Raw genomic sequence first — 21,189 nt, forward strand, 5'->3', positions numbered from 1 at the left:
TAAGGTGAAAAAAGGCAATCTTGGTAACATGATTAATGTGTGAATTAAAATTCAATTCAGAATCAACAATAACCCCCAGGTTCTTTACTGTACTGTTACTTTCTACAGTCAGGTTGCCAAGCCTGCTTATTATTGATTATTTCTGCTCGCTAGAACCGATTATGAGAACTTCTGCCTTATCCTCATTTAGCTTGAGAAAGTTCTCACTCATCCAACATTTGATGCTAGACAGACAGGTCAGCAGTGGGTCTAAGGCACAGGGATCATCTGGGGCCACAGAAAGATATAGTTGGGTATCATCGGCATAGAAATGAAAATTGACTCCGTGATTGGCAATGAGCTCGCCCAATGGCAGCATGTACAAGGAGAAAAGCAGAGGACCAAGAATCGAGCCCTGTGGAACACCAGAACTGATGTCGTGTTTGTCTGAGTCAAACTCGGCTAGATTGACAAAGTAACTTCTGTTTGATAGGTAGGAGGAGAACCAGGACAGGGCCGTACCAGACAGCCCTATCCAGTGCTCCAGACGCTGTATTAAAATTGAATGATCAATCGTGTCAAATGCAGCCGTTAAATCTAGAAGTAAGAGAACGGATACAATCATGCTTCTTGTCAGCAGACACCCTAAGATCATTCATTACTTTTACAAGTGCTGTTTCTGTGCTGTGACCTTTCCTAAAGCCAGATTGGAATTTGTTGTGCACATTATTGTTCTGTAGAAATACATCCAGTTAATGGGAGATGCATTTTTCTAAAACCTTGCCCAGAAAGGGTAGATTTGAAATGGGTCGATAGTTACCCAAAACAGAGGGATATCATGGTATATTATATTGATTTTCTATGTACTTTAAGGTATATTTTTAATGCATAATTTAAGATAATTGTTCTTGTCCTTGGTATGTACATGGATGTGCATACTGTAGGCTATTTGCTCTTTAATTGATATTTTTTGCTAAAAAAAAATGTTTTGACATTTTTGTGTGTAAATGTTGTATTCATTTCAATGTATTGTAAACGTTTTTTTTTTAATTGTAATTTGACCCCCAGGAAGAATAGTCTCTGCTGAGTCAGTGACTAAACGGCGATCTAAAATAAACAAATAAACAAATAAACCAACACAATACGGTTTTTTAATCCCTGTTGGGGGCAAAATAAGTACCCCAGGCGCCTCAGCAGCCACCCACCCAGCCCCAGACAGAGACAGAGTTGGTTGGTGCTCGGAGAGAGAGAGAGGCAGGCCTAACAATCGGTCGCTATACTCTCTGGAACCTTTTGGGAGAAAAAAAAAAAAAAAACACAAGACGCGACAAACATTCTCCTGACTGGGTAATGTGCTTTTTATTTTGTTTTCTTTGCTACGTCCAGTTTGTCCCCAGTTAGGGGGGAAATAGAGGCTTTCAAATGAATTTAGTTAACTTAAAAAAAGTGTTATTGATAGCCCCACTAGCAACGTTATAATGGCGAGCTAAGTCTTGCTAGCTGGGGCTAGCCTTAACGCTAGTTTTAGCTGTGTTTTCACACTAGTTCTTACACACAGCTGCTTTTAGCCAAAGGAAGCAGCAGCCATACACTCTTTGTTGGCAAGAAAAAGACAAGCAAGGTGTTTAAAAAATAACAATGCTGGCATCTCTCCTATATTCACCAAGCGAGCTTTCTTTTAAGTATGTTTTGTTTGTGGTTGGAACGGCGTGATTTTTTTGTGGGTGTAAATCTCGTGCTTGTCGTTGTGTGTGTGTGGGGTGCTATCTGGTCTGCTGCTTTTGAATGGAGAATATAATATAGTTAAAGCTGTTATTATTGTGTATTTATTTTATATATATATATATATATATATATATATATATACATCAATGCAACGGGATCTAAGAATGTTGGACTACTAGACTCTAGTTGATTCTATTGGGGATGAGTTGACATTGACAAGCAAACTTTATACTATAGAGCCAGGTGGTGAGACTACTAGAATACACGGAAGTCAAGTCACCACCTCTCTCTCTCTCTCTCTCTCTCTCTCCCTCCACCATGATAGGAAAGGAATCAAAGTCCACTCTTTCTCTCTAGGCGTTATTAATTTGCCATGGAATGGAATTACATCATGCCCACTTCGAGTTTGAATTCCACCTGAAACCGCCCACCGTTTTTTCTACTGTGTGTGTGTGTGTGTTCTCTGCAAGCTAAACATGCATGGAAGCCAACAAATGCTTTTCACTTATTGTAGTATTGTTGTTTAAGTTGGAATAGTATTCGTCCATAATGGAAAAGAAGAAACAGCCCCCCCCCTTTCATCATCATGTCCCACCTGGTCTCTGATGTGGTCTCTGGTCGGCCACATCGAAAACATATTAGTTAGTGTGTGCGGGGTTGTTCGCCCCTTTGAATTTAACTGTGTGTGTGTTGGGGGGGGGGGGGGAACCTGTTCTGTTTGTGTGGGGTGTGGTAGGGTGTTGGGCGTGGTTGTTGTTGCATTATTCACAGGCTCTTGTCTACGCTGACACCTTCTCAACTTACAGTAGTCGGTGGCAAGAAGCAGGCAACTGAAGCAAGCAAGGGACACCCTCCCTCCACCAAAAGACTTTGGACTAGTTAGATTTATGTATTGGTCACTCAATTCAATTAAACTCAAAGGAGCTTTATTGGCAGGAGAAAACCTATACGGTTTTCCATTCGACAAAGCAAGTGTCAACTCAAAATATATTATTGAAAATGGGGAAAGTATATACAGTTGGCGGGGGTACAGCATTTTGTAAACAGCTGTCACATTGCGTCGTTATATGTAACATGTTATACGGGTGTATAAAGCTTTTTTTTTTAAACAGCAGCACTTTTTACAGTCAGTTTGGGACAAATAGCAGCATTTTGTCTGAAGCCTAGTTAAATAGTATACAAAAAGGTAGCAGCTCTGTTTACATGTGCAGTAGCTATAGCAGTCTATATGTTGATATGAAATGCTGTTGATAGTTCCTTGTGCATTACATGAAGATGGCTAGTACTGGCATGTCCATCAACATGACTATAATATGTGCTTGTTTTAGCCGGGCTGGCTGGCTTCTTGCATTTTTCGACTTCATAGTACAATGCCTAGTATTCCCTAATAGACATTCTTTTAACAAAGACATTGTAAAGCCTAATCGTTGACCTAATCTCATATAAAGTAGCTGCCTGGCTGTGATTCGATGTTTCAAAGTGGCATAACCAGGGACGACACATCTCTTGTCTTGCAGTGGGCTGGACATTCCCAAAAGTCACCCTGTTAGGTTTAGCTTCTTCTTTTTTTTTTTACCAGCCAGCATGATTTGTTAGAATATAACAGGGCTGCTAAATGTGAGTAATTCTTGCCTGACAAACTGGACTGTACATAAAGTAAGCTTACTCGGACGGCCACATTCAACATTTACCAGCATTCGGACGGTCGCAAATGCAAATTATGTCACATCGTTCATATAATCAGCTGATCAGAAAGCTAATCTATTACAAAGAGATGTTTGTCATACTTGGCCACTCAATCGCTGCAGTCATAGGATATGACTCGTAAACAGAAGCCCTTTTCATAGATGAATCCCACAATATTGATGTAAAGGAGAATGTTACGTATTATTATGCTGGCTTTTTTTTCTTCTCCACAGAACATTCAACCAAACAAAGTCGGTGTAAACTGCTAAACTCCGCCCCCATGTGTGCTTTTAAATGGCATGTTTTTTCCGGAATCAGATGTGTTTATGTGTTATGATTGACACATTTGATTTGATTTATTTTGTAGGACAAGTGGAAGAGAGATTATTATTAACCCATTTTGGGCGGGAGCCCCTTTTGGTGTTTTAACTAAGCATTATGTTATACTTTAGCTATTGAAAAATAGCAGATCTACAAGCTCATAGCGCACCACCGACTGAGTGGCGCGCTACGAGCTTGTAGGTCTGCTATTTTTAGAAAAATTGTGAAAATGCTTTCGTGGAAATCTTTAAATATATATTCTTTCAGAAGACTTTTTATTTATTTTGACGTCTGGTCTAAATGGGTTCAACTCTGGTCTTGTTCTCTGTTCCTCTCACACGTGTGCACACACACATCTTGAGATGACAGCTGTTGTCGGTAGGTAGATAATGGAGAAATGACTGCCACTGTATATCATCAGCCTTAGGCTTATTTATTTACTACTCCATTTTCAGAGCTTCCAGATCACACACGGGACGGATACATGGAAGGAAGCGTTTGGAAAATGTGGGAGTAGTAAACTCATCTTGACTAGGTCAGGACAGGCTCACGACCGCTCACTCCTAAATTAAGTTCCATGGGAAATTGTGGTTGTGAAAGTAGCGTTTAACTTAGCACTAAAACATATTTTTAAATGCAGCAAAACATAACTTCAGTCACTACTAGTGGGGCGTTTGTGTGTGTGAGAGAGACACGTCAGACAACGTGAGATGCGTCAGAAATAGATTGGAGGAGAAAGTGAAGAGATTAAGAATGCTTAAAATGCAGCAAAAAAAACTAAAACATCACTTCAGTCACTACTAGTGGGGCGTTTGTGTGTGTGAGAGAGACACGTCAGACAATGTGAGATGTGTCGGAAATAGATTGGAGGAGAAAGTGAAGAGATCAAAGGAGAATTCCATACTAGAAGGCTTTCCTACCTTTATTTGTAGTTGTTACGTCCCCACCAAAGAGGTCCAGGTGTTATTTTGTGCAAAAGCGCATTATTGGCTATTTCCCCTAATATAAGCCCTCAATGAATTGAATTGCATTGAATTGAATCAGGCTATGGGGTGTTGTGCTAATTCGCTTATTTCCATCGCTCAAAAAAATCTATTTCTTTTGTATATATCCTCTCCTCATAATGTAAATACTATCCCAAGCGACACACTTTACTACTTATTTTGATGGAAATAAGTGAATTAGCACAAAAACCCAACCCCCATTGAGGGCTTATATTAGGGGAAATAGCCAATAATGCACTTTTGCACAAAATAACACCTGGACCTCTTTGGTGGGGACGTAACAACTACAAATAAAGGTAAGAAAGGCTTCTAGTATGGAATTCTCCTTTAAGAGAAGCAGGGAGCAGTTGGAGGCAGAAAGCTGCGTGGACATGGTACATCACACACACCTGTCCTTCCATGTCGCCTGTCCCTTTTTTACACACAGATGCATGTTCATTTGGCTCTCTGACCACCCTCGCTGCCTGGCGTGTAGGGCTGCAACGATTCGACGATTAATCATAATCGAATCGATTATTCAATTAGTTGTCAACTAATTTAGTAATCTATTAATCAAATCGGCAACTAATCACTAGAGTTTATTGCAATTTATCATAGGTGATTCCCCATAGTTTTATTCCAGTGTTAAGTGTAACTAAGCTAACCTATTTGAGTTCAGAAGAGTACTGTTCCTTCTAGACTGACACATGTGTAGCTATTCTTTAATCAAATGTATGTAGTTAGAATAAGCCTAAAGAAAGACACCATGAGTTGCTTTAATTAATTTTAATGTAGTTTGTCTTTTATTTGAATAGCAGTCTGAACAGCAGCTAATTAAATGACTTTTTGAATGAATTATATTTTTTGTCTAAAATAATCCTAAAATATATTTTTAAGGTGATAGCTAAATAAGTGTCATAATCCGATTAATCGTTTAAATAATCGGCAGATGAATCCATTATGAAAATAATCGTTGGTTGCAGCCCTACTGGCGTGCAAGTTGCAACCCATTTCTCTGTGTCCGTAGTACCAAGAGGTCGACGGAATAATGTCACAACATTCCCGTCTATAGATTCCAGCCCAACAGGCTGACCAAAAAAAAGGGTCTAGATTTGGAAGTGATGATTGTGAACGCGTTTGGAGAAGTTTGCTGACTTTGGTTGACATTATATTGACTTCTTTTCATCCCTGGGTTGTGTTGTATTATTATTTTATTCTTTGGTTTTTATTGAACATTATGTCAAATTGATTGACGGTACTTCTGCATTTCACTATCATCTTTATGCTCGTTGTGTTATTATATAATACTGTAATTTAAGAGACGGAAATAACAGGAATAAGGGAAAGAGGCATGACCTGTGCTGGGAGAGTCTGTTTTATATGTCTGTGTAACAGTTTTTATTTGCATGTATTACTAATTATTATACTTTAGCTATTGAAAAATAGCAGATCTACAAGCTCATAGTGCGGCACTCGGTGCCGCACTATGAGCTTGTAGGTCTGCTATTTTTGAAAAATCGTGAAAATGTGGCGCAAATCTTTGAATATATTCTTTCAGAGCGAGCGTTATTTTTTAACTCAAATCTTTGCTTCTGGAGGGGTCGTCCCTGGAACAACATATTTTCAGATGGGGGGTCGGCGGCCAAATACAGATAATTCTTGGGGTCATTGACATGAAAAAGGTTGATTCACCACTGAGTCATAGAAACAGATGTTTCAGAAAACTGTCATGCTTTCGAAGACATTTGTAGAATCAGTTCTCGGGTCTAAATGGGTTAATACTTGTTTGTTTATTGTCATACACATAAAAAACTAACTTTTCTCTTTGCCAGTGCCTGCCAGAAGAATGTATTTATTTCCTCATCATTTATTTTACTCACGACCATGATCACATGGTTTGGAGCACAGATTCATAAAAGTATACAATACATTACACACGATATACATAGACATATCGGAAGGCTTTCCCTATTTGTACAGTGGAAGAAAAGCCCCCAATTTATACTGATTACTTTTGGTTTTTCAGATTTTAGTAATGCAATTAATTTAAACATAGAAGGGTGGGTAAAAAAATAAAGTGGCAGGTATTTTTGCCTGAAATTCATAATGCCAGTATTCTTACATTCCAACAAAACATGATTCTGGCTTCATTACATAGGTTACAAATCCTCTGACTTCTTTCCAATCCTTTATATCTACCGATGACCTTTGGGATTCTTGTGTTGTTTAGCCTAAGGTTGCAAATAGCCTGTCTATACTTACGGTTTTCACATAGAAGGTATTTTTCTAGTTTTTTACTATTTTACTAGTGCTCATCCAACTGACTGTGGTTTTGTAGTAGCAGTAGTAGTAGTAGCTCAGCGCTCAGCCAGTCACTCTAGCCAGCCAGAGGTATCATTTCTGAGCCCGGGTAATGACGGGTCTTTCAGAGTGCACCATGGGTGTGTCCCGCTGACACACGGAAGCTGGGTTATTTTTTTATATATTTGCCCTAAATGCCCTTCCTCTATACACTCCCCCCGACCCTGCTGAGCGGTTACACCTGTGGTCTGTGTGTGTGTTGCTGTTGGAATGGTCTGTGTCAGTTGTCTGTCTTAGTTTCTGTTGGAATGGTCTGTGTCAGTGTTCTTTCTTAGTTTCTATGGTCTGTGTGTTGCTGTTGGAATGGTCTGTCAGTTGTCTGTCTTAGTTTCTGTGGTGTGTGTGTGTTGCTGTTGGAATGGTCTGTCAGTTTCTTTCTTAGTTTCTATGGTCTGTGTGTTTCTGTTGGAATGGTCTGTGTCAGTGTCTTTCTTAGTTTCTATGGTCTGTGTGTTGCTGTTGGAATGGTCTGTGTCAGTGTCTTTCTTAGTTTCTATGGTCTGTGTGTTGCTGTTGGAATGGTCTGTGTCAGTTGTCTTTCTTAGTTTCTGTGGTCTGTGTGTTGCTGTTGGAATGGTCTGTGTCAGTTGTCTTTCTTAGTTTCTGTGGTCTGTGTGTTGCTGTTGGAATGGTCTGTGTCAGTTGTCTTTCTTAGTTTCTATGGTCTGTGTGTTGCTGTTGGAATGGTCTGTGTCAGTTGTCTTTCTTAGTTTCTATGGTCTGTGTGTTGCTGTTGGAATGGTCTGTGTCAGTGTCTTTCTTAGTTTCTATGGTCTGTGTGTTGCTGTTGGAATGGTCTGTGTCAGTTGTCTTTCTTAGTTTCTGTGGTCTGTGTGTGTTGCTGTTGGAATGGTCTGTGTCAGTTGTCTTTCTTAGTTTCTTTCATTCTTATCAAGGCGAGTGTTGAGTTGAGTTGAGTACGCCGGCTAATAAGCGATCATGCAGGGCCAAGGCCAAACAGAGGAGGAATCCCAGTCAGGGTTGGAAGTCTGCTTATATTTCCCGCAACTTTTGGCTAGTTTTTTTCCCTCAAGTTGCGTCACAAGATAGTGCTTGTGTTATTCCAAAGTTCGCGGGTTGCATTTTCGCGGTTTTAATTAACCCATTCTGACCATGAGATCAGGTTCTAAAAATGTCTTCTACATCCTGACAGTTTTCTGAAAAAGCTATGTTTCTATGTCTGTGGTTCTTCGATTTTTCAAAAAATAGCAGACTTACAAGCTCATAGCGCGCCCGGTGGCGCGCTATGAGCTTGTAGATCTGCTATTTTTCAATAGCTAAAGCATAGCATAATGCTAACACCAAAAGGGGTTCCCGCCCAAAATGGGATGTACTATAAATATTAAATACACATTGGTTTGGGGGAGTGTGATCACATGACATAATGGGTCTGGGGTCTCTACTCAAGCCCTGGCTAAAGTATGTGTGTAATAAATTACCAAAACATTCATTATTATAGACATTTATATTATATGGCCATATTATTGGGCTTGTTTTTCCAATGGGAGATTTGGCTTATTTTAATCCCCCCGTAAGAGTTGTCAACACTGAATCCCGGTGCAGTGATTGATACCCAAGGCTAGCAACTGAATCCTCAGTATGTCGCTAGTCTTGCTCAAGTAACTTTCAGTCAGTCTACAGTACAGACTCTGTACTGTAGTCGTGGGGACCTACCACGGGTCACGGACAGAGTCAGAGAGAGAAGGATGAGGCAGGACACTGCATCAGGCACCCAGAACTAGAGGCTGGCAGGGCACTGTGTCAGGCACCCAGAACTAGAGGCTGGCAGGGCACTGTGTCAGGCACCCAGAACTAGAGGCTGGCAGGGCACTGTGTCAGGCACCCATAACTAGAGGCTGGCAGGACTCTTTTCTTTCTCTTTTTTCCCCCCACTCTAATGGGATGAGTTGAGAGGGTCTATATGGGGTGGCGGTGACTCAGTGGCTGGATGGTAACCGCAAGGTTCCCAGTTCGAACCCTGTGGGCTCCCCCAGAGTCGAGTTACTGTTGAAGTGTCCTTGAGCAAGACTCTGAACCCCAAATTTCTCCTGATGTGCGGGTCGGTGCCTTGCATGGTTTCCGCCGCCATCGGTGTATGAATGTGTGTAGGTGTGAATGAGTGAATGTAATGCACCTCACACAAACTATGTAAAGTGCCTTGGATAAAGGCGATGCACCATTTTCCATTTATCACGAACAGAGCAGAACATTCAATGCCATTAAACATGTTGGAAAAGCTGGGTGTAGAATGGATGTTGCTTCGCAGTTCGCACTAGTGTTGCACGATTCTTGCTCAAAATGTGAACGGTGAATCTCGATTTTCCTCAACAAGAATTGAGATTTCTCTCGATTGCGATTCAACATTTTTCCACGAAAATAATTGTCTTTAGTCTGTAGTCGCTGAACATTACCACTTTCAAATGTGGCACTTGGATCCAACCACTGTGGCTTTAAATGGACAACATCATTCAAAGTGCTTGACCTAAACCTAAACCTCTCTTGCAGCAAAAACATAAGAGTAAATTAAATTAATTGACAGCCGAGTGGTGCTGCACGAGATCACATCTGAATCTAGATCTCCATCTTTCTGATAATTCTTTTCATTTAATTGTGCAGCACTACGTACTAAGTAGCAGCTGTAGGATTCTGGGCGGGGACCCCTTTTGGTGTTTTCAGCATTATGTTATACTTTAGCTATTGAAAAATAGCAGATCTATAGGGGTTGTAGATCTGCTATTTTTGAAAAATCGTGTCGATGTGTTCAAATTTCAAATTTGGAATATATCTATTCTTTCAGAGCAAATGTTTTGAACTCAACTCTTTGCTTCTGGGGGGGGGGGGGGGGGTCCCCCTGGAACAACATATTTTGAGATGGGGGTCAGAGGTCAAATACATATATTTTTGGGGTCCTTGACATGAAATAGTTTGAGCACCACTGACATATAGAAACATGGGTTTTTGAGAGAACTGTTACGACTTTAGAAGGCATTTGTAGAATCGTCCTCAGGTCTAAATGTGTTGAAATAACAGTGAACTGAAGTATTAGATCACAGTATAGAGACGACTCCTGCCTGCTGTGTGATTGGTGGAAAGGGGCCTGGCTGAAAGTGAGTGACAGGTGCGTTATCTGCGTTGCCTGGCAACATGAAGACAGAAGGCGCTGCAAGCTCTGCTCTGCTTTGTAGACTGTACAGAAACCCCCCCCCCCCCCCCGTGTTTTTCTCCCTGCAAACAGTGTCTGGTCGGTGTGATCAGCCCATTAATGCCCCGTTTTGTGAGAGACCCGTCAGATTTCAACATGTTGACTGAACTAGTCGTCGCTTGGGCCTAACGAGGGTGAATTGCCGACCATAGAGTCGTTTGGTTTGGGTAGCCATTTGCAGTGTTGTTTTTGGCAGCGAATTTCTATTTTAGTTTCAGTCATGGTCTCTTGAAACGTTTTAATTTAGTTTGAGTCACATTTTAGTCACCCAGAATGTCTAAGTGTTAGTCTAGTTTTAGTCGACTAAATTGTGTTTTGGCGGGTCTTGATGCCGTCGTAATGACTGTTTTTTTTACACCTGCTGAAAATAGCAGATCTACAAGTTCACAACGCGTCGCAGCGCGACGCATTGTGAGCTTGTAGATCTGCTATTCTCGGCATGCAACCAAGTGTAAAATGACTTCTACCGGATCTCTTGTCCACTAGTCCCTTCCTAACATTTTAGTCTAGTTTTTATTTGTTGACGAAATGGTCAGTATATTTGTCAGTATAACTGTCTCATAGTTTTAGTCAATCACCATAGATTAGTTTTCATTTAGTTTCCATTTCGTTTTCGTCAGTGGAAAAAGGTAGTCGACGAACATTTTTCGTCGTTAGTTTTAGTCGACAAAAACAACACTGGCCAGTTAGTTGTCCAGAACAGTCGATCCGACCGATATGCCCATAAATGGGCAAATATGGAGATCCAGTTGTCCAGCAACCCAGCTCCATCAGGGATCTCCATATATGGGCATAAAAGGGATGCAGACGAATAGTACGGTGCCTGGAACTATTGAATAACTGGGCGGGGCATGCATTTCCTATTTGCATCGTTCCTGACTTGCATCGTTCCTGAGTATTATTAAATTATACATCGATTAGTTGTATTAGGCTAACTGTGGGCTTAAACAGGAGGAAGTTAGGATGAGACACTATAGGGTAAACCTGGGCTGGTTCTGTGCTGTAGTTTACTCTAGTTTCTCCCATGAATGATGAATCCACAATTATAGTTGTTTCTAGCATGTTTCTTTCCTCCCTCAAAATAGTAAATTGTGGTACCGCATCTTAGAAGGGGTGTGTGTGCACACACACACACACACACACACACACACACACACACACACACACACACACACACACACACACACACACACGTGCGTTACATTCGGTGCTTAGAGACTGTGGGCCCTATACGGGTCGCATAGAGTGCTTTCATGGGCCGAAGTCTAACGATGGCACAGGCGGTAGTGTTTGGTCACAACCTGAGCCAACACACACACACACACACACACACACACACACACACACACACGTGCGCACACACGCACACAGGCACACACACACACACACACACACACACACACACGCACACACGCACACAGGCACACACACACACACACACACACACACACACACACACACACACACGCACACACGCACACAGGCACACACACACGCACACAGGCACACGCACACACACACACACAGGCACAAATCTCTGTGACCATTCAAATGTGACTGACTGAGTCAGCAGTATCACTGGCCAAGCCACAATAGCAATTTACCATAGCTTAGCCTCAGCCTGTGTGTGTCTGACTCTGACTGTGTGTGTAGTAGATTGAACAGAAATGCATGTCGTCTCTCCCTGCCTGGCTGCCACGAGTACCAGTGATTTAAACAGGCGGTGTAGTAGTAATGGCTTCGATATGGTAATTGGTGCAATGATCCAATCTCCAGTATATACAGTCAGCTGCATGCTGTTCCTTGTAAGTGCCTAAACCGCGTAATGCCAGGGCTTTCCCATTAGTACACACACAAGACGATGAGTTACTAATGGCTTTACAATAGGCTTTGATACAATCGATGGCGCTTGGAAATGCTGAAGCCATTTGAACCCATTTAGGCCTGACGTCGAAATTAAAAATAAATTTGTCTTCTAAACCCTGACGGTTTTCTGAAATACCTCAATGTTTCTGTATCAGTGGTGCTTGACAGCGCTCGGCCACATTTTCACGATTAAAAAATAATAATAGTGAGCTTGTAGATCGTTGTAGATTGTTTTGAAATGTCGTGAAAATGTGGAACAAATCTTTGAATATATATATTATTTTGGAGCGAACGTTTTTAACTCAAATCTTTGCTTCTTGGGGGTCCCTGGAACAACATATTTTCAGATGGGGGTCGGCGGCCAATTACATATAATGTTTTGGGGTCCTTGACATTAAATAGTTTGAGCACCACTACTGACATAGAAACAGGGTTTTCTGTCATGATTTAGACGACATTTGTACTAGAATATATTCTCAGGCCGAAACGGGTCAATGTCTGTGTATCCGTCCCGCCCCCATGGTACAAACAACATCAGTACTGGGACCGCTTCATTTCTCTGATACACACTGATGAAGGGCCGGCCTGGCTGACGCACGCACACACAAAACAAAAACCGTATACCGGACTTCGTTGGGCCTAGTGCTGCCGGACATTCTTTGTTTTATTATACATTGTGAGCCGTTATGTGCACCTGGCAAATGATGAATGGGCTGAGTGTGCTGCTTTCTGTTTCTACCGCTTTCTATTCCTCCTAAATGAAGCCAGCCATGGGTCTGATTCTGAAGCTATAGCCATGGGTCTGATCACGCAGCCATGGGTCTGAACCTGCAGCTAGTGTCTTAACCCATTCTGACCTGAGATCAGATTCATACGAGGTTTCCACTGGACACACACTGGTCTGATTAACCCAGTCTGACCTGAGATCAGATTCTAAAAATGTCAGTCGTTCTTCGATTTTTCAAAAATAGCAGACCTACAAGCTCGTAGCGCGCCACTTGGTGGCGCGCTATGAGCTTGTAGATCTGCTATTTTTCAATAGCTAAAGCATAGCATGATGCTAACACCAAAATGGGTTCCCGTTCAGAATGGGCTAAATGAAGCCAGCCATGGGTCTGATTCTGAAGCCAGCCATGGGTCTGATTCTGAAGCCATAGCCATGGGTCTGATGCTGCAGCTATAGCCATGGGTCTGATGCTGCAGCTATAGCCATGGGTCTGATTCTGCAGCTATAGCCATGGGTCTGATTCTGCAGCTATAGCCATGGGTCTGATCCTGCAGCTATAGCCATGGGTCTGATGCTGCAGCTATAGCCATGGGTCTGATTCTGCAGCTATAGCCATGGGTCTGATCCTGCAGCTATAGCCATGGGTCTGATGCTGCAGCTATAGCCATGGGTCTGATGCTGCAGCTATAGCCATGGGTCTGATGCTGCAGCTATAGCCATGGGTCTGATTCTGCAGCTATAGCCATGGGTCTGATTCTGCAGCTATAGCCATGTGTCTGATGCTGCAGCTATAGCCATGGGTCTGATTCTGCAGCTATAGCCATGGGTCTGATTCTGCAGCTATAGCCATGGGTCTGATGCTGCAGCTATAGCCATGGGTCTGATGCTGCAGCCAGCCATGGGTCTGATCCTGCAGCCATGGGTCTGATGCTGCAGCTATAGCCATGGGTCTGATCCTGCAGCCAGCCATGGGTCTGATCCTGCAGCCAGCCATGGGTCTGATCCTGCAGCCAGCCATGGGTCTGATCCTGCAGCCAGCCATGGGTCTGATGCTGCAGCCATGGGTCTGATCCTGCCGCCATGGGTCTGATTCTGCAGCTAGCCATGGGTCTGATCCTGCAGCTAGCCATGGGTCTGATTCTGCAGCTAGCCATGGGTCTGATCCTGCAGCTAGCCATGGGTCTGATCCTGCAGCTAGCCATGGGTCTGATCCAGCAGCTAGCCATGGGTCTGATCCTGCAGCCATGGGTCTGATGCTGCAGCTAGACATGGGTCTGATGCTGCAGCCATGGGTCTGATGCTGCAGCTATAGCCATGGGTCTGATTCTGCAGCTATAGCCATGGGTCTGATTCTGCAGCTATAGCCATGGGTCTGATTCTGCAGCTATAGCCATAGGTCTGAACCTGCAGCTAGCAAGCATATCTACAAGCTCATAGCGCAGCACTGAGTGCCGCACTACGAGCTTGTAGATCTGCTATTTATTTTTAATCGTGAAAATGTGTCGCAAATCTTTGAATATATATTCTTTCACAGTGAACGTTTTTAACTAAAATCTTTGCTTCTTGGGGGGTGTCTGGAACAACATATTTTCAGATGGGGGCCGGTGGCCAGTTACATATATTTTTTGGGGTCCTCGACATGAAATATTGAGCACCACTTATACAGAAACATGGGGCATTTCGGAAAACTGTCAGCATTTTTAGAAGACATTTTTTAAGGCCTGAATGGGTTAAAAGAATGATTGAAGCATTTGAAGTGGCATTTGTGAAGCAACAATGTTAAACATCTTCCATGACATGATGACATCTTAATAGTCTCGGATATTTCATTTAACCCATTTTGGGCGGGAACCCCTTTTGGTGTCAGCATTATGTTATGCTTCAGCTATTGAAAAGCTCATAGCGCGCCACCGAGTGGCGCGCTACGAGCTTGTAGGTCTGCTATTTTTGAAAAATCGAAGAACGACTGACATAGAAACATAGCTTTTTCAGAAAAATGTCAGGATGTAGAAGACATTTTTTTAATCTGATCTCAGGTCAGAATGGGTTAAAAGTAACCACGCCCTGCCTTGCTGCGCTTTGTCTCACCGTAAATTACCTGGTGAGGTAAGAGAGGGGGGGGGGGGGGGAGAAAGGTATGATGCAACATTCGAAGGATGAAGTGTTGTGGGGAGAAAGAGGGAGCGTAGATCTCCTCAGGAAGGCTCCTCTCCAGCGGGGAACAGGATGTAACATGCAAAAAGCTCCCCGCTGGAATGCGTGACGAGAGACGCCGGTGCACAGTTCTGTCTCGCTGCCTTATCGACCTGCTGTGTGGTTTAATGTATGCATGCTTCCCAGGGAAAGGGAAAGGGAAAGGAATGGGGAAGACGGGATTCATTTCACCGAAACTCGCACTCACTGCTGCCCTGTTTGAGTTTCCAAGGGTCAAACAAACGTCAGATACAGCCCCTCCCCTCTGCACGCACGCACGCACACACGCACGCACGCACGCACTCACTCATGCGCGTGCACCACAAACACTACAGTCACACACTTTTATTTAGTGTCAGCCCCTCTCTCTCTCTCTCTCTCTGGCTCGCTGACACATACACACTTACACCAGCATACTCAAACTCAATACAGGTCTCATTGTCCACAAAGCCACAGACAGGTATGTGTGTGTGTGTGTGTGTGTGTGTGTGAGTCAGAGGTTGACGGGGGCCTAGTGCCAACAGACAGGGAATACAGTCAGTGCTGCTGACTGCTAGTGGGGGTGCTGATTTGATCTGCCTGGCTGAGTCAGTGGACTCTGACTGTAGAAGATTATTTTTTTTTACCAATTTTGGAGATGAGCCCTGCATCTGTCATCCAGTGTGTCATTTAGTACTAACTAGACAGAAGTTTGAAAAGGACTTTTATACGTCCTGACTCAATCATGTCGACTCACTCACCAGCTCTCTCTGAACACCAGGATCAGTGGAGAAGAGTTTGGCTAGTGCCAAACTAAATTGTCTTTGTGTATGTTTTATGGAAGGCTGTTGTCCGTGTGTCTGTCTTTGTATGTCTGTTTAACCCATTTAGGCCTGACATCGACATTTAATTTTTTTTTTTCTAAATCATGACAGTTTTCTGAAATACCTCATGTTTCTATATCAGTAGTGCTCATTATTTCATGTCAAGGACTTCATGTATTTGGCCACCGACCCCCATCTGAAAATATGTTGTTCCAGGGACCCCCCAGAACAGAAGCAAAGATTTGAGCTGGGAAAGAATATATATTCAAAGATTTGCAACACATTTTCACGATTTTTCAAAAATAGCAGACCTACAACTTAAGCTCGTAGCGAGGCACTCGGTGAGCTTGTAGATCTGCTATTTTTCAATAGCTGAAGTATAACATAATGCTTAAAAACACCAAAAGCGGTTCCCGCCCAAAATGGGTTTAACAAAATAACGTGAGAATGAGGGGTGTGGGGACTGATCAGCAGGCAGTGAAAGAGATGTTGTCTTCATTAATTTGCTTCGTTTTGTCATTATAATGCTGCTTTTTATTCTTGCATTTCTTGTGGTGGCAGTGGTACTTTTTTAATCCATATATATTTGTTTTTAATTGACATTGCGAGAGGTAATTGAGATGGGATCAGATTCGAATAGTTGGCCTGGGTAACCGCCTTAAGCCATTCTGGGGCGGGAACCCCTTTTGGTGTTTTAAGTGTAATGTTATGCTTTAGCTATTGAAAAATAGATCTACAAGCTCGTAGCGCGCCACCGAGTGGCGCGCTACGAGCTTGTAGGTCTGCTATTTTTGAAAAATCGAAGAACGACTAACATAGAAACATAGCTTTTTCAGAAAACTGTCAGGATGTAGAAGACATTTATAGAATCTGATCTCAGGTCAGAATGGGTGGGAACCCTTTTTGGTGTTTTAAGTGTAATGTTATACTTTAGCTATTGAAAAATAGCAGATCTACAAGCTTGTAGCGCGGCACTTGGTGCCGCGCTACGAGCTTGTAGATCTGCTATTTTCTTTTAATCGTGGAAATGTGGCACAAATCTTTGAATATATATTCTTTCAGAGTGATCGTTTTTAACTTTGCTTCTGGGGGTGGGGGCCAATTAAATATATTTTTTGGGTGTCCTCGACATGGAAACAGAACCGCTGACATAGAAACATAGGGTTTTTCAGAAAGCTGTCAGGATGTAGAAGACATTTGTAGATTCGTCCTCGGGTCTAAATGGGTTAAAACACGCTTGGCCGCTCGCTCGCCCTCACTCTCTTCCACCGCTCGCTCGCTCACGCCGAGAGAGGCTGGCTGTGGAGGTTCTGGAAATGTTGTATTTGTTTAACCGAGAATAAGGTCAGAAAATAGAAATAAGTTCAGGGTCAGGCACAGTTTTACTGGAGTTGAGTTTTATGAATAGGGCTGCGTATTGGCACCGGTTTGCTGAGGTTAAGGTTCGGAATAAGGTTAGACCTACTAAATGTCTTCCAAATCCTGACGGTTTTCTGAAAAACCCCATGTTTCTGTGTCAGTAGTTCTCAAAGATTTTCATGTCAAGGACCCCCAAAAATATATGTAATTGGCCGCCGACCCCCCATCTGAAACCAGACCTTTTTTTAGAATCTGATCTCAGGTCTAAATGGGTTAAAAATGTTGGTTGGTTCTGTGGGAAAGTGTCAGTAAGTTTGTGAGACGAAGTTTTAAATCATTTCAAGAGCCAAGTCAAATTCCTCATAATTCGAACATACTAGGCCAATAAACAGATGTAATGTGAATGTGAATGTGTCTTATGCTTTAGCTATTGAAAAATAGCAGATCTACAAGCTTATAGCGCACCACCGAGTGGCGCGCTACGAGCTTGTAGGTCTGCTATTTTTGAAAAATCGAAGAGCGACTGACATTTTTAGAATCTGATCTCAGGTCAGAATGGGTTAATCAGACCAGTGTGTGTCCCAGTGGAAACCTCGTATGAATCTGATCTCAGGTCAGAATGGGTTAATGTACAGTGATGGAATGTTTGAATTAATTTAATTATCCATATCCAGTTGTCAGGTGAAACATTACACAGACAGTATTGTGATTTGAATTGTTAAATTGTGCCTAGCCCCAGGTCGACCTATTCATTAGAACAGTGGTTTTCAGGCTGGCAACCCCAAAATAACCACAGTTGAACTGGGGACCCCCCCCACCTCACCTGAAAAGCACTTGAAATTGTAGAAATTAAGTTGAGGTATTTCATTTAGTTTTTCTTTTTGAGGCATTAAAAAAGGTCTCAAAAGTCCTTTTGGTGTTAGCATTATGTTATGCTTTAGCTATTGAAAAATATCAGATCTACAAGCTCATAGCGCGCCACTCGGTGGCGCGCTATGAGCTTGTAGGTCTGCTATTTTTGAAAAATTGAAGAACAACTGACAGAAACATAGATTTTTCAGAAAACCGTCAGGATGTAGAAGACATCTTTAGAATCTGATCTCAGGTCAGAATGGGTTAAATGGTCACTTCACTCACTGTCACCTGGGGACCCCCCCGAAATATGTGGGGCCCCCTCTGGGGGTCCCGACCCTCAGTTTGAGAACCACTGCATTAGAAGGCTGAAATGAGGCCTTAGGCAGATGTGTGTCCGTGTAGGCTAAAGTTTGGTCGATATAGAGCACAGAAGTCTGACTGCAGCTAGAGGCCGCTATACCGCCTGTTTTAATTATTTTATTTTCAGTGCATAGTATTATGAAGAATTCCAGCCTTTTCTCTTGTGTTACTATCCAATCATTTTTACACTCTTTTTCTCCCCCAATTGAGCTGCTACGCCCATTCATTCCTCACCACACACACACACACACACACACACACACACACACACACACACACACACACACACACACACACACACACTTCTGTGTAGCCTGAATGACCCCTACCTATGACCTATGACCCCTATATGCTTCTCGGGGCATAGAGGGGCGGGACAAACTATAGCGCTGGAAACCTGACGCCGACTTCCTATTGGTTCACCAACCAACCACCCCCCATCATGCTATGGCTGCTATTAGGGATGTTGAAAAAAGTTGAAAATCGACTCGATTATCGACTCATGCCTCCCGCGACTCAAAACGTATGAGTCGAAAAATCGTTTTTATTTGTATTATTATTTTTTCAGTCAGTCAGTGCCGCTCGTCGCATGCAAGTTGACTTTGAGCAGAGCGCTGTGGACCCCATCGTCCAAGGGTGTGTGCGTGTGTGTGTGGTGGGGTTGGTATCTTAGCAACACTGAATGATCTGTCCCATTGGTCGTGTGCTCGTATCATGAGCCAATGGCTGCAGCTCTGAGCTTCCCAGACCCAGCTCATCTACACATGCCGTAAAGTGAACTGACAGCCACAGGTCTGCTCTGTTCTGAGCGGTGAGCGCTCTTCTCTTCTAGTGAAGAAAGCAGGACAGAGTTGTCAAATAAATCCCGCCGTCATTTATACTGTATTTATTATCCGACCCGACATTAAAATACGGAACAACGTGCGTCCCGTATCAGTTCATTACTCGTGACAGGCTGCAGACACTTGAGAGTTGGGACTAGCGGCTAGCCGATAGCGCCGCTGCTCCTTCAGTTTCGTTGTTTACACAATAACGTTTATTTTTTATTATTGGGATTTGATCATTGATGCAAATTCTAAACATATGGATGCAGCTGCAGAAGTTGTGTTGCTTAAAGGAATGCATAGTTGCGTTCTCCTCAACTGCTGCGCAGCAACAACAAAAATATAAAAATAATGAAGAAAAAAAAGGAAAAAAGTCGTTTGACACGTCGATTTTTGGCCTCGATTCGTCGATTGGCCAAATATGAGTCGTTTGGCATCCCTAGCTGCTATTGAATAATAGCAGATCTACAAGCTCATAGCTCGCCACCGAGTGGCGCGCTACGAGCCAGAGCTTGTAGGTCTGCTATTTTTTGAAAAATCGAAGAACCACTGACATAGAAACATGGCTTTTTCAGAAAACTGTCAGGATGTAGAAGTCTGTCTCTCTCACTCTCGCATGCATTTATCTCCCTTCCACGTCTCTCTCTTCCCTCCACCCAGTGGGAACAGAGACAGAAGACGTGCTAACAAGCATCACACGCTGTCCATGCACACACACACACACACACACACACACACACACACACACACACACACACACACACACACACACACACACACACACACACACACACACACACACATACACACACACACACGCACACACACGCTGTCCATGAATACACACTGTGACACACACTCGCACACACACACACACACACACACACACACACACACACACACACACACACTCTTCTCCTCTGCTCTGTTTTCTCTCACTTTTCAGTTTCACCTCTATTTTTAAATCTGTTTTTTTACAGAGGAGTTGCAGCAGGGAAGTCATATATTGTGTTAGTTTAATCTAGGACCGCATGCTTATAGGGCTAAAACAGTAATCTATTTAGTTTAATATTGTTGTATTGATGATTATCACAACAAAAAACTGCCGTAAAAAGTTGGTTCTGTGGGAAAGTATCAGTACCTTTGTAACTGTAAGACAAGTTTTTAAATCATGATATGGCTTGTAAGAGCCAAGTCAAATTCCTCAATGTCATATTCGATCACACTAGGCCAATACAAATGTATTCTGATGTGAGATATTGCCTTTTCCTGGTCTTAAAGGCTGTACAGTTAAAGCGATAGAACGTTCTCCACCACCTCCTATTTTAAAAGCTGTTTTTGGAGGAGGAGTTGCAGGGAAGTTTAAATGTTGTTAGTTTCATCTAGGACTGCATGATTAGGGCGGAAATCAGCTCTCACACAATCATTGGCGAATGACGACTGTGGTTTTGGGGCGAAAGAAATATATATTTGTGGAACATTTTCCAGAGGTTTTTGTTGCTCATTGTGCTTATTTATCAGTGTCACACAATTTTGTTCAAATGGTGTTCAGTGGCCTCTGTGATCTTATTGAGCCGCTGTTAGCCTAATGGCTGCGGAGATGGATTGTAGATTGTGACGGTTATCCCATTCTGTGCGGGAACCCCTTTTGGTGTTAGCATTATGTTGTGCTTTAGCTATTGAAAAATAGCAGTTCTACAAGCTTGTAGCGCGCCACTCGGTGGCGCGCTACGAGCTTGTAGATCTGCTATTTATTTATTTTAATCGACAGAAAACTGTCAGGACGTAGAAGGCATTTTTAGAATCTGATCTCAGGTCAAAATTAGTTAAATAGCCGGTATGAAGATGGAATGAGTCAGTGTGTGATTGGATGAAGTGAATCATGTGAACGTGATGCTCAGGCGGCCCAATTAAAGGGCCCGCAGCAACTGCAGTGAGGTTTCCT

At 42.8% G+C, this 21,189-nt stretch overlaps 1 protein-coding gene across 1 annotated transcript in view; it reads left to right on the plus strand.

Annotated features, from left to right (window-relative positions):
• Positions 1-1,228: 1,228 nt before the first annotated feature.
• The window catches only part of ctnnd1 (catenin (cadherin-associated protein), delta 1), a 68,232-nt gene continuing 48,271 nt past the window's right edge, over positions 1,229-21,189 (plus strand). Inside the window, exon 1 of the mRNA XM_083765733.1 lies at positions 1,229-1,326. The gene's annotated coding sequence lies outside the window, so the exon portion shown is untranslated. The remainder of the gene's footprint in view (positions 1,327-21,189) is intronic.

This window comes from Protomyctophum parallelum, assembly GCF_964188405.1.
Source record: "Protomyctophum parallelum genome assembly, chromosome: 5".
Classification (NCBI taxonomy): Eukaryota; Metazoa; Chordata; class Actinopteri; order Myctophiformes; family Myctophidae; genus Protomyctophum; species Protomyctophum parallelum.